Here is a 12,921-nt window from a genome sequence, read left to right on the forward strand (position 1 = left end):
CTTTCCTCCTTGATCATTCCACCCCATCAAGCCCTCTACCTAGTAGCCAATGTGTTCAGAAAGCCATTTTCCATCCCAAAATCCTCTAAGCAGAGAACTGTTCAGCTCCAAATCTAAGAATTAGACAGATCATTGAGCACTTAAAGAGGAAAAAAAGCCTTGCTTTGAATCAAAAGTGACAAGGAACAGCCTGCAAGTCATTGTCTGAAGTAAGTTGCTGCCAACTACAGACTGTCAGGTGACAAGAGCAACTTACTTAAATATTGGACATGAAAGACATCATGTTCACTCAGTCATACCCTCTCTCTTCTCCCTGCTTCTCCATTTAGGAATGTGGCCAGTGATCTTTTTGGACACAGCTCACTTCATTTGATAGTTAATTTTGGATGCCAGCCAGCTTTGAGACACAAAGTAATGGAAGTAAAAGATCAATGAGCAAAATATTGATCCTGTCAGAGCTCTTTGGAGGTAATTACAACACATTCTGGCTCCCATCTGCTCACCACAGACATATAATAAGGTCACTAGGCTGTAATAAAGTGCAGCTTTTGGCTCAGATCACTCCTGATGGCCATCTGATTGTCATCAAGCTGGCCGCCTCAGTTTTTAGTTGGCAGGAGGGGATTATGACGTTTCTTACATTGCAATGTTCCTCTACTACAAGAAAAAAAAACTCCATATCAGGCCATTCCAAAACATTTTGCTGCTTGAAGCATGGCAACAAATATCACCCGTCCCCCTCTCCTTCCGCTCACACACATATATGCACTGCACTGAGACATACTAGTCTACTACATCTATATAAATAAAAATGTATTGTAATGTCAGTTGGTGAGGGACCTCAAATCTCCCAATCTACTTCACTGATTACTTCCAAATTTGAACACAATGCAGCAATCGAACAGGCAAAGGTTTTAGGGTCATCAAAATCCAACTACAATATAGATATCACACCTAAAAGAGGTAAAAACCTATTCTATTTCAAAAACAGTGCCATCTGCTGGCTGCCTGGGCAACTGCAAAGGTTCAAAACCTTACATCTCCCGTGTTCGGTACCGCCTCTTCTCCCTCCCTCCGTGCTCCCTCATTGGCCAGAGGAGAAAGCTCTTGCCTCTCTCTTCTCACTGGATGCCAGAGGTGCATCTTTGGTAAGGAAAGGAGGAGGAGGGCAGGGACATTGAAGGCCTTTTGGAAGGAATCTATGTAGAAGGCCAAGGAGGTGATCTGTGAGGCTGCAGAGAGAAAGGGACCCTGGGAGGGCTCAGGGAGGAAGTCCAGGCAAGAAGACACCAACAAAGCCCTCCAGACAGATGGCCGGCCAGCCAGAAATAGATTAGGCTCTCACACACATACATGACAGATATCATTGATCAAGAAGAGACCCCAAGGAGCCATTGAGTCCAACTCTCTTCTGCCATGCACGAAAATGCCATCAAAGCCCACCAAACAGATGATCAGGCAGCCATAGATATGAAAAACCAAATATATATCTATCTCTACATCTGCACAGACAATGGAACAATAAAACATACTGTATACCCACAGCATTATAAAATTACATATATTAGAAAACATATTTCTCTTTTCTCTCTTTTCATGGTGAAATCACATATATTAGAAGCCAGCTCATTCTCTTTTCTTTCTTACCCATTTCACCACACTGGGCCACAACAACACGTGTCCAGGTACAGCTAGTACATATATAATTCCTCACTGACTATCACATGTAGTAAAAACGGAAAGAAAACACTGAGCTCCATAGTTCCCAGTCCAGGAATGTTTCCAGGCCAATTCTGTCCATACTCCCACCCCCAATCACTTGATTTTAATGTGTAAATCCTAATATAATTTAGGATTCCAAGATTTAATAAAACACAACTTCTTTTATGAACTGCATCCCTGTACCCTAAGATAAATATCAAAGACTTACACCTTAGTACCTCCCTGGAAGGGGGAGAGACCTCTTGCACTTCATTCCTCCACTTATGAACTACTCTTTCAAGTGAAGGCCACTATTTCTAACATCATAATCTTTTGGGCATCAAATTAGGATATTTCCCTGTTCTCAAATGTTTGACATGACGCGATTCATTGATCCTTAAATACTGGCCTCAGGCCAACTGGGTATCTCTGTTATTTGCTCTCAAGGGGAGGTCCCGTTTTGTATCATGCATTGTTTGTATTGCTTTTCACCTTTATCTTGTTTAACTGTCAAGCCTCAAGGAGGATATATAGCAGTATACATACACATATTCAAGAAATTTCATTTGGTTGGTTGGAACTAAAGGCAGCTAATAAGATCAAAAAGATACACAGATTAAAAAGTACAAAACAATTGATTTTTTTTGCATGTCAGGAGTGACATGAGAAACTACAAGTTGCTTCTGGTGTACAAGGACGTTGCCCAGGGAATGCCCAGATGTTTTGATGTTTTTACCATCCTTGTGGTAGGCTTATGTCCCTGCATGGAGCTGGAGCTGATAGAGGGAGCTCATCCACACTCTCCCCGGATTAGATTTGAACCAGCAACCTTCAGGTCAGCAACTGAGACTTCAAGTCAGCATTCCTGCCAACAGAAGGCTTTAACCCACTGCGCCACTGGGGGCTCTTAAAACAATGGAACGATGAAACACAGTTACACTGAAATAATAAAGAAAAAATTTAGAATCATAATTATAATCATAATAGTACTAATAGAAAATGTGCCATTATAATAGAGAAATAATAGTTCTAAGAAGGTGAACACCACCATCACCCATCATCATCATCATCACCACCCCATCCTTCTGTTAGGGAATGCTATCCAAGTTCATGTTTCTGAACTATTTGTGAGTGATTTCCTCACAGCTTGCTCAGATGGCTTCTCTGATGCCCCAGGCTAGTCGATACAGCTGGCACTACAGCTTGCAAAGGCTTTGGCTGCCTTACAAGTGTGAGATTTTTCTCACAGACAAACAGTAGTCAAATAGTGCTGCCAATGTAAGAAAAACATCCTCAGGACCCCTCCAGAGGTGTTCAGCCAGTATATCTGGCTTCCCCTCACTGTAACACACATTTTTAAAATATAGCAAATTGATTCTATCACCATGCGAAAGAGGCTTTTGTCCATAACTCTTCCGCAGTGTCCTAAGGAATTAGTGCCATGCAGGATCATATTCCACCCTTGTGTTTTTTTTAACCTTCTTTTATGACACCCCAGTGGTGCAGTTTAAGGTACAGTTTAGTAACTGGTTGCTAGTACTTACTGAGAATAACATATATTCATTTCTATCCTAACATGCACAACTTGATTATTCAAGGTTTATGTGATACATACATTTTAAAAACTCGAAAAATTTACTGTTTTTACTGTTTCTGAGTTTAAATATTTTATACTGATTTTATTGTGCATTTTCTGGAGACCTTTGGGTATAGGATAATATATAAACATTTAATGGCAATAAATAAAGCTAGAGCTGACAGTCAGGAGCCCACCCTGTCTCAGGAATCAAACCTGCAACCTTCAAGTCAGCAACCCAACCTTCAGGTTAGCAATTCAGCCAGCACAAAGATTTAGCCCATTGTACCACCGCGGCTCCTAATAAAACAGATAATAAAATAATATATCAGTTCAAGACGTTTGCTACTGAAGCAAAGAACAAGCTCCCCTCCATTCCACATTCGGAAAGCTTACTAGATGGCAGCTGAATGCTACTTAAATTCTGGCAATAGCATTCTCCACCGCGCCTGAGAATGATAAGCTAATTTAGAGAGCACAGGACACCCTGTGTGGCACAATGCCTTCCAAGCAACATAAAAGCCAGGAGGGATAGAAGGTTTCATATAACTGCTATGTGCTCAATGTCTACCAGTAATGATTAGCAAGATAGACATGGATCTGTGGGACTTTGGACATGTACAATATACGGTACACTCCTCGGACTTTGGCCCAGTTCGCTCTCATTTAATTCCTGATTTACTTTCAAACTATGTCTTACTATGCTATTGTTGGTATTTTATGGTTTTACCATGTCACTGTGTACAATTGTGTTTTATCTGGTTGCATTTTTACCTGCTGATGATGTGCGTTATGTATGTATTTTATTTTGTTTAATTGTAATTACCTGGGCTTGGCCTCATGTTAGCCGCCCTGAGTCCCTTCGGGGAGATGGAGGCGGGGTACAAAAATAAAGTTGTTATTATTATTATTATTATTATTATTATTATTATTATTATTATTATTATTATTATTATTAAACGGAGAAATAGACTCTGGGCCACCATCGAGTGTGGGTCACCTATAACCACTTGCCCTATGCATCCCCTCCACTAGGCAATCAAAGAATAGATAGGCACTAGACACTACCTCATTTATGGTGGCATGACTCCATCACGTCTATGCCCAGAAGCAGATGAAGGGCTCTCCATCCATCCCAATTGCCACTGCTCTGGCTTTAGAGGAAGATAAAAAGAGGCAAACAGAGCTCTATTATGCCTAAAACCAAAAGTAGATGAAAAAGCGTCCATCTTGGCCTTGGAGAGAAGAGAGAAAAAGCAGTATCTAGTGGACAGTCCCCTCCCACACTCTTGCCACTCCCTTTCCTTTTGTGACATGTCTTATTTAAATTTTAATTCTGAGGACAGGAAACCATTTTGTTTTGTTTTTTTTACTACTATAATGCAACGATGTATATAAATAAAGAATGATGATTGACATGAAGTGGGATATGCTAGAACTGCCATCATGATGTCCCTAACCCTCCCTTTTTTGCCTTTCGTTACAGAGAAGTTGCAAAGGTGCCATTAGCTCTACTCGCTCTTGGGTTGACATTTGTTCTTCTCGCCCCTTGAGCACTCAGCAATGCACTTTGTCTTAACATGGTGTCTCACTGTAGGAGTTTTTTTTATTAATTAAGGTATTTATGCCCTGCCCTATATCATAGGATAAAATAAACAGTTTAAACAGCTTAAAATGTAAGCAAAATAACAGATTTAAACAGGTTGTGTAAAGATGAAATCATTTTTAAAGGGGTACATTTGAGAATAAATTAATTAAACCCCAAAGGTTTTAATAAAAAGCCATGTGTGTGTTTTTTCTTGGCACCAGAATAAAGCCAGTGTTGGCACCAATTTCAGACTGTTTATTCCAGAGCGGTAGTTTGGAACCAGAGGAAAATCAGTCTGCATTTGAAATTAGCAACCACACAACATGTGAGTCATTAATATTGGAGAATCCATATCCCAAATTAAGTGAGCCACATTGTGGTCAGAATGCTGGACTAGAAATATGGGACACCTGGATTCAAATTTCTTCTTGGCTGGGGAAAACCCAAGAAGGAATACATTAACTCTGGAATGGTCTCCCAGAGAGGAACAACTGACCTTCACTATAGTATCAATTTGATGATAAAGTAAAGACTTTTAAATATATTTTCCCAGCTCTGTAAGTGATTTTATGCTATTCTGATGAAATCAAGGTACTGTATGTTTATTAGAGCAAAAATAACTTTCCAAAACTCCTATTATTTGGACTACTTTTGTTTGATCTGAGTGTGGAAGCAATACATGATTGTGAGCATTCACTGAAAGATAGGATACAGTATCCAGCAAAATACCATATTTCTTCAGTCATAGGACACCATCAATTGTAAGATGCACCCTAATTTCAGTACAACCGCCACCATCAAAATACAAGATACACCTGCAGTTCTAAGGTGCAGCTCATTGTTAGAGATGTTTATCTAAGAAAGAAAGTTTATCTTAGAACTGAATAAATACTGCAATATATAATTTTTTTAAAAAAAATGTGACCTAATTTTGTATTTCTAACAATTCAAAGAAACACAACATTTCATTTCTAATGAAAAAGTCATTATGGATCAGATGTACCAAGAATTTCCAATCCTGGATTGGAATAAATTGCTCAGGATGGATGGTGGCATGCTTTATGAAGTTTTAGAGGCAGTTGCTTATTATAGGACTGAAACTTCAAAAGAGGCTTTATACATTATTAGGGATGTACACTTTCTGGACCTTTTGATTCTATGAAGAAAGAGGACATTTTACCCATCGAGGAACAAAAATTTAATTTTCATAAACATTAAATAACACAATATTAGTGTTCATTATATATTATATATTAGCAATATTAGAATCCATTATATCTTTAAAGTTACTTTCTTACCTTAGGAACATTTAGATGGAACTTTGTTAGATCCAAAGTGTAGAAAAGCTACTGGCTTTAACTGCAGTACCAAGCATTCCTGTCTCACATTTAATTCAACACAGAAGGATCAGACCTTAGACTTCATCAGACAAACTTCTGGCTCTGTTTCCATATGCTTTGGAAACAGAGCCCCACGAGAGTCCCACAGAGGCCATTACAAGACCTAAGGGCTCTTTTGGTGGGACTCCATGGGACTCTGTTTCCACGGTGCATGAAAACAAAGTCAGAAGTCCACTTTTAGGAACTGAGTATTACCCAACTCCAAACCTGACAAAGTGGGGGAAAGCAGGTAAAAGATAGGGCAAGACGGGGAAAGGGCGTGGGATGGTTGACCATACCAAAAGACAGTAAAGAGCGGAGTAAGAGGGTTCCCTCCACTTTCCCCTGCTTTCTCCCTGCCCATCTGATGAAGTCATACATCTAAGTGTTTATGCAAATCAAAAACGTAAACTATTTTGCAAGCAAAGCAAAGGATAAGATAGAACAGGAAGTGTGCAAGGTGCAACTTGATATTGTCCCCAAGCGCTGTGGTCTCAGGTCTTCTTTAAGTAGATGAAGAGTTTCAATAGCAGATATGAAAGCAATTGTATAAAAGAACTGAAAGCAGGGGAGAATTGTAGGAGACAGGCCAACTTTCACAAAGCCTGGAACAATTCTATATGCAGATAGAAAGGATAAAAAGGAAATGAAATTTGATACAGTTTTCGTAATTGCAGGACCGACACACATAATGTTTTAATTCACCTCCTGTATTTAGAAATGGTGAGAAATGACAGTATGAAACCTGTTCTTCTAATTAAAACCTCTTCTGTCTCTTTCCAAGCCGTTCCTCTGGCAACACAAATCGCACACTGCGCAATGACAGGACAGAAGGCTGTGTCATTTCACGCAAATCGGAGGGCGGAGTGAGAGGAGCGTTTGCTTTTTTCTCCTGAAGATAATGTGTTGGGGTTTATTTTTTACTCAGTTTAACAAAATGCTTTTCATTCTCTTTTTAAACATCCAGATTTTAAAAGCAATGGTGACATGGTTTTTTTAAATTATTGCAGGAATACTTATCAAATGATTGCAATGTTGCTTGACATCAGCTCCTTTAGCAAAATGTTACATAAAACAAACTGTCTATAGTGTTATATAATAGTATAATAGGTTGAATGTATATGTCACATTGTTAAATGTGTCTTATTTTTTCCCATAATTAGTAAAAGACAATCCATTTTGGAACACTTACACATTTATTCTTCTGTCACTCTTAAGCACTTTATTCAGTTTTCATTACTGCATACTCAAGTTATTTTTTCCTTTCACATTTTCATCGAGTAACTAACAATTTAACAACAATATCCACTGCTTTGTAGTTTATTGTAATAGCTGTTAAGATGCCTGAAAGAGTTCTTAATTACAATTTCATTCATTAAATTGAGCAAAAACAACAAAAACAAATATACATTTGTTAGCGATGTCAATCCAGTTATGTATTTATTAGGTCAATTCACCATGTTTAATACTTGACATTTATTTTATACTTTGCTTAAATACTTTACTTAATTAATGATATTTATTCCAGTTATAACCTTTTCAAAAAATGAGTTTGCTCTTGTGGCAGAAAGAAAGAGCCTAATACAGAATGAGGATGTCAATGGGAGACTGAGAAGTCCCATGAGAATTTTTAAGTTTGGAATCTGGAATCACTGGATTCAAAAATTCTAAATTTTAATCATATTCAAGATGATTGACTTTGTGTTATTGTAATGGCAATTAAGCCTCTTTTTTTCCTTCATCAGATGTTCAGAGCCGGACTCTGAGGAATTGCAAAGCCAGGAAATCACATTAACATTTCAAGGGGTGCACCCATCAATTCAGAGACCAAATAGATACAGTAATCATGAGTGAAAGGCATGCTGATGTAACCAGAGATTATGCCAGCATATGCCATATACACTACAGGGCTCCTGAATACATCTGAAGCTCAATGGAAATCAAAGGAGCTGCTTTGTGGAAACTGCTTTCATTTATCTTTATAGCCATATTTGATGCTTCTTCTCTTCAGTTTGCTACCTGTAAGGACACATAAAGAAGAGTCCACCAGCATTAAAATTATTCACCTCTGAATGACTAAAAATCTATTTTAATTGACTGGATAGCAGACAGAAATGGTGGCTTCACAGCTGTCTCTTAGTACAATATGTAAAGCATGCATGGCATACTGGATTCCTTGCAGTCTAGCACTCTGTGATTAGCAAATTCCCTAAATCTGGGATGCCAAATAAAAGTCTTGCACAGACTAGTTCAGGCCTAAAGTCCTGAAAGTGGAGCATCACATCTGATTTTTGCAAAAGGGAACTACCCTTAACTACCCAATACTATCACTGGCTTCTTTTCCTATGGCATTTTTGTGCCATAGGCCAGTGGCTTTTAGTGCTTTGGTACCCTTGGAAAGCAAGCACTTTAGGTGTTGTTCTAAAAATGGGAAACTAAATTGTGTATTTGTAATATGAGTAGGCATAGTGCATAGTAGGCATAGTGCACACTGCACTTTATTCCTCTGCCCCAAAGCATCTTAGAATATAACATTGTATTTTAGTTCTAGTGGTCCCTCCAGGCCATCCTCTCCTCCATCCCAGTGGTCTTTTTTCTTTTTTCTTTTCAGATTCATATGTTATTTGAGTGATTATATTCCTTCTGTTTATGTGATTGTTTTAGTCAATTGTTATGTTTTGTTTTTGATTTTAATTCTTATAGTGTTTTATAGTGTTTTCAGTGTTTTTTTGTATAATGTTTTATGCTGATTTTATATTGGAAACCGCCCTGAGTCCCTTTCGGGAGAGAGGGCGGTATACAAATAAACTTTTACTTACTTACTTTTACTTATAGTGGGACCTTCCATATGTTGTTGCTGAACAATAACTCCCAAGATTTTTCACCTTTGGTTATAATGGCAGAGTTTCTGGAAGAATTGTTGCATTGAAGCAACACCTGAAAGAACTTTTGATTCCAGCCCCTGCTTTAAATTTTTTATACAACAGTATTACTAGTGACCTCTTCACATGGCCCCTGGGGCCGTGCCGTTTTGTCAGCAGTCACCGGCAAAAGGGAAAGCGCACAGGGTGGCTCATGGTGCCCTGCTCCCCTCCCTCCCTCCTTCCCCCATCATATGGTGGGGATGGGATATGGCGTGTTAAAGTCCTGTTGCTCTCCCTGTCATTTGTGTGAAAGAGCAGCAACACGCATTGCTGTATTGTCCTTTCCCCCATCATATGGGAAAAGGGGTGACAAAATGCAGGTAGCTTCACTGGAGCTACCCAAAAATACACTTTCCTCCTGTGGTAGAGGAGGAAGTGTCTAGCAATGCTTCTCCTCCACTTTGGGAAGAATGTGGGCAGGGCCAAGCCAACGACGCAGATCTCATCTCAAAGAAGAAAAAAGGACACCAAAAAGCCTGGATCTGGACTATTACACCAAAAGGAATTCAACAATGATGAAACTAAAACAAAGTCACTGGATAAAAAAACGATTCAATCAATGGTTAATGGATGCAACAAGTTTCCACAGAAGGGAAAAGCAAACATAGCCCCTTCAGCTAATAGATAACCATCTATAGTATAGGAAGTGGATCACAATGCTTAGGATCTTCTATGTCCCTTCTAGCTTGAAAAGTCCTCTCCACACAACAAATTAAAGTAGTTGATCCGGGAAATGCTGGAGAGTTGTTCTCTCTAGGCATTTTCTAGGTCCTCCAGTGTGATTCTGCTAAAAGTTGTTCAACTCAATATGGTTCACTATTATGTGCATATTTTCACAGTAAGTACAGGAATGTATCTCCCATGAATAAAGGGATCATATTGTAGCATAGAAGCACTATAGTGTCAGCGGGCCTCTAGGCTGTCTCACTCATTTTCAATTTATCATTAGAATAGTTTAAGCTTTTCAGGAATAGTGAAATTTCTTTTGAACTTCTGTTAGCATTCTTTATAGATATAGCTATCCTGACAATGCTTTGTGAATATTGGGGAATAAAATATTGTGCTGGTCCATATGTCTACTTAGAAGTAAGTTCAGTGCACTCACTCCAGTGGGTGGTTATAGGATTTCCACTTACAATCAATACAATATATTTCACATTGTACATCAAAACAAAAATCAGAGCTTTCCTTTATAGTAGGTTTGAATTGATGGCTCCAAGACAGCAGATGTTGTTCATTTCCCTTTTCACTGAATTATTATTTCCTTTCCTGGAACAAAGTGGATAGCACCTTATCTACCGGACATTTGACATTTCCATGCATCTTTACGGGGCCAGACTGAACAAAGGTATGTGCCAAAAATATTGTTAATACTTGTTATGCATGAGGGAAAAACAGAACTACAGCTGGGAGCTTATTTTTGTGGAGCATTTTACCTAGAAAATCCTTTGAACATGATGATGATGATGATGATGATGATGATGATGATGATGATGATGATGATGATGATGATGCCAATAGCTGCGATGCAGTTCAGATAGCTACAGCTTTGCTTTAGGGCAATAAACACAGAAAGGGTCTCACATGCTGCATTCACTTCCTATTCTGAATTTTTTTTACTGAATCAGGACTATGTAGTTACAGTAGTAACTGTAGTAGTAGCACTCTGATACTACTATAATTGAGATTTGATGCTGAATTCTTTGTGAGAGAGCTCTAGTGCTCCTAATCCAAAAAATGAGTTCTAGAGCAAACAATTTTAAGTGCCTCATCAAACTACACATCGTGTTGTCGAAGGCTTTCATGGCCGGGATCACAGGATTATTGTATGTCTTTCGGGCTGTGTGGCCATGTTCCAGAAGTATTCTCTCCTGACGTTTCGCCCACATCTATGGCAGGCATCCTCAGAAGCTGTGAGGCATGGGAACTACACATCCTTGGATTCCTTTAGATGGAGCAGTTAAAGGTGATTTCAAAATATTACAAATATGACATATATACACATATTGCACTTTCCACTAGTCTGATTAACATTAACCCACTATCACTGGATAGGTATTTTAAGTTACACATGAATCAAGCAGAATACAGAATACAAGAAATGTTTACAAAAGAAAAATGACTCCCAAGCAAAGTTGTTTTCTATAGGGTAGTGTTGGTGGTAAGTTGCAATGTGGAAGTTTGCTCTAATCTTTTTTAAGTTTCATGATAAAGCAAAACGCAAAAAAACAAAATAGGTATGATCCCCTTATCTGTTTTACTGCCACCTCCATTTGTTAGCTTCTTCCAATTCATCACCAGTGGAAATTAGCAGAAACAAAAATTATCCTATAAATAACTAGTTGCACTAGCAGCAGAGACAGAGAATACAGAACAAGAATTCATTGGGGAAGTTAAAATTCAGGAGCAGTAGCAGATAGATTGAGGCAAGCATGAGTAAAATTGGATGATCAATGGCACAACTGGAGCAATTGCTACAGAAAGCGTTGTCATTTGGAGGATGGGGACATGCTGCTGTTGGCTCTGCACATATCAATATAAAGGAACATACACACCAACTTTTTTGTGTTATGATGCTCTCAGAAGATAAATTATCATGAGGAAAAGGGTGGCAGAGTTCTTTAATCTCTTACCTTCCCCAAGGTCTATTAGGATTGACTGTCTACTCTGGATTTTTTCTCCAGTTTCCAGGAGAAAGTGAAAAGGTAAGTGTTACATTGAGGTCACTGCCTTGGTCACACTAGTTGGAACTCTAACAAAAGTTACACAATCTCTTGGGTCTGAAAGGGACTGGTTTCCTCCCTGGGGAGTACAGTAATACTTTACACCAAGGCTATCTATCCTGATCTGTTGCAAAAGAAAGCTAGCTCTCCCAACAACATTGCTCCTGCTTCAGCACAAAATGGGTTCGGTTTTTAGAATTGACTCTGTGCCTCAGCCACTTTAATTTGACTTTGAGGATCAGTCTAAGGGTCTTAGGAAGCAGGGGCGGGGAAGGAGAGCAATGACTACCAGAACAGAATTCTGATCTATCAGTGAACTTTCCTTTAGGTCCCAAATGTATATCATTCCAGTGAGTGACACACAATCATTCACTGGAGGAAGGGAGCTGGTTACATCATCCTGAAGCAATTTCCTCACCAGCACCATGGACCTCCATTGCTCAGGATGACTAATTGGCTTTTAAGATGGACTTAAGAAATGTGACAATTGCAAATGTAAATCCAAAGCAGTTAAAAGGCCAAAAGACTGTCTTTCGACATCATAATAGCTAACAAGAGACTAGCTACAGTTTAAGCATCCTAAGAGCAGGGACAGACAAAACTGACATGAAAATGCAGACACCTATGTTTGAACCATTCCTGCAATGTTAGAAATCTGTGAACTGAATTAATGTGGATGGGTAGAGTTTTTATTTGGGCAGGGGAGATACCATCCTTTTGTCCTCCTTTCTGTAGCTACAGCCCTCATATAATCCATAGCTACAGCCCTACACCTACACCTTCATACAATTCCAGGCTAGTAAGTTGTTCTGCTTGTATAATAAAATGACAACAACCTAGAAGCTAAAATAAATAACAAGAGAAGGGGGAAGATTGTACTTGAATTATAGGGAGGAAAGCAGAAGGACAGTGGCAAAATCTATAGCACTTCTTCCTCCCCCCCCCCTCCCCCCCCCAGTTAGTTCTGGTTTTAGGCAGGTTGCCCCCGCAAACACATACACACACACACACACACTCCTGTCCTAAAAAC

Source organism: Anolis carolinensis, chromosome 4, assembly GCF_035594765.1.
Source record: "Anolis carolinensis isolate JA03-04 chromosome 4, rAnoCar3.1.pri, whole genome shotgun sequence".
Taxonomy (NCBI): Eukaryota; Metazoa; Chordata; class Lepidosauria; order Squamata; family Dactyloidae; genus Anolis; species Anolis carolinensis.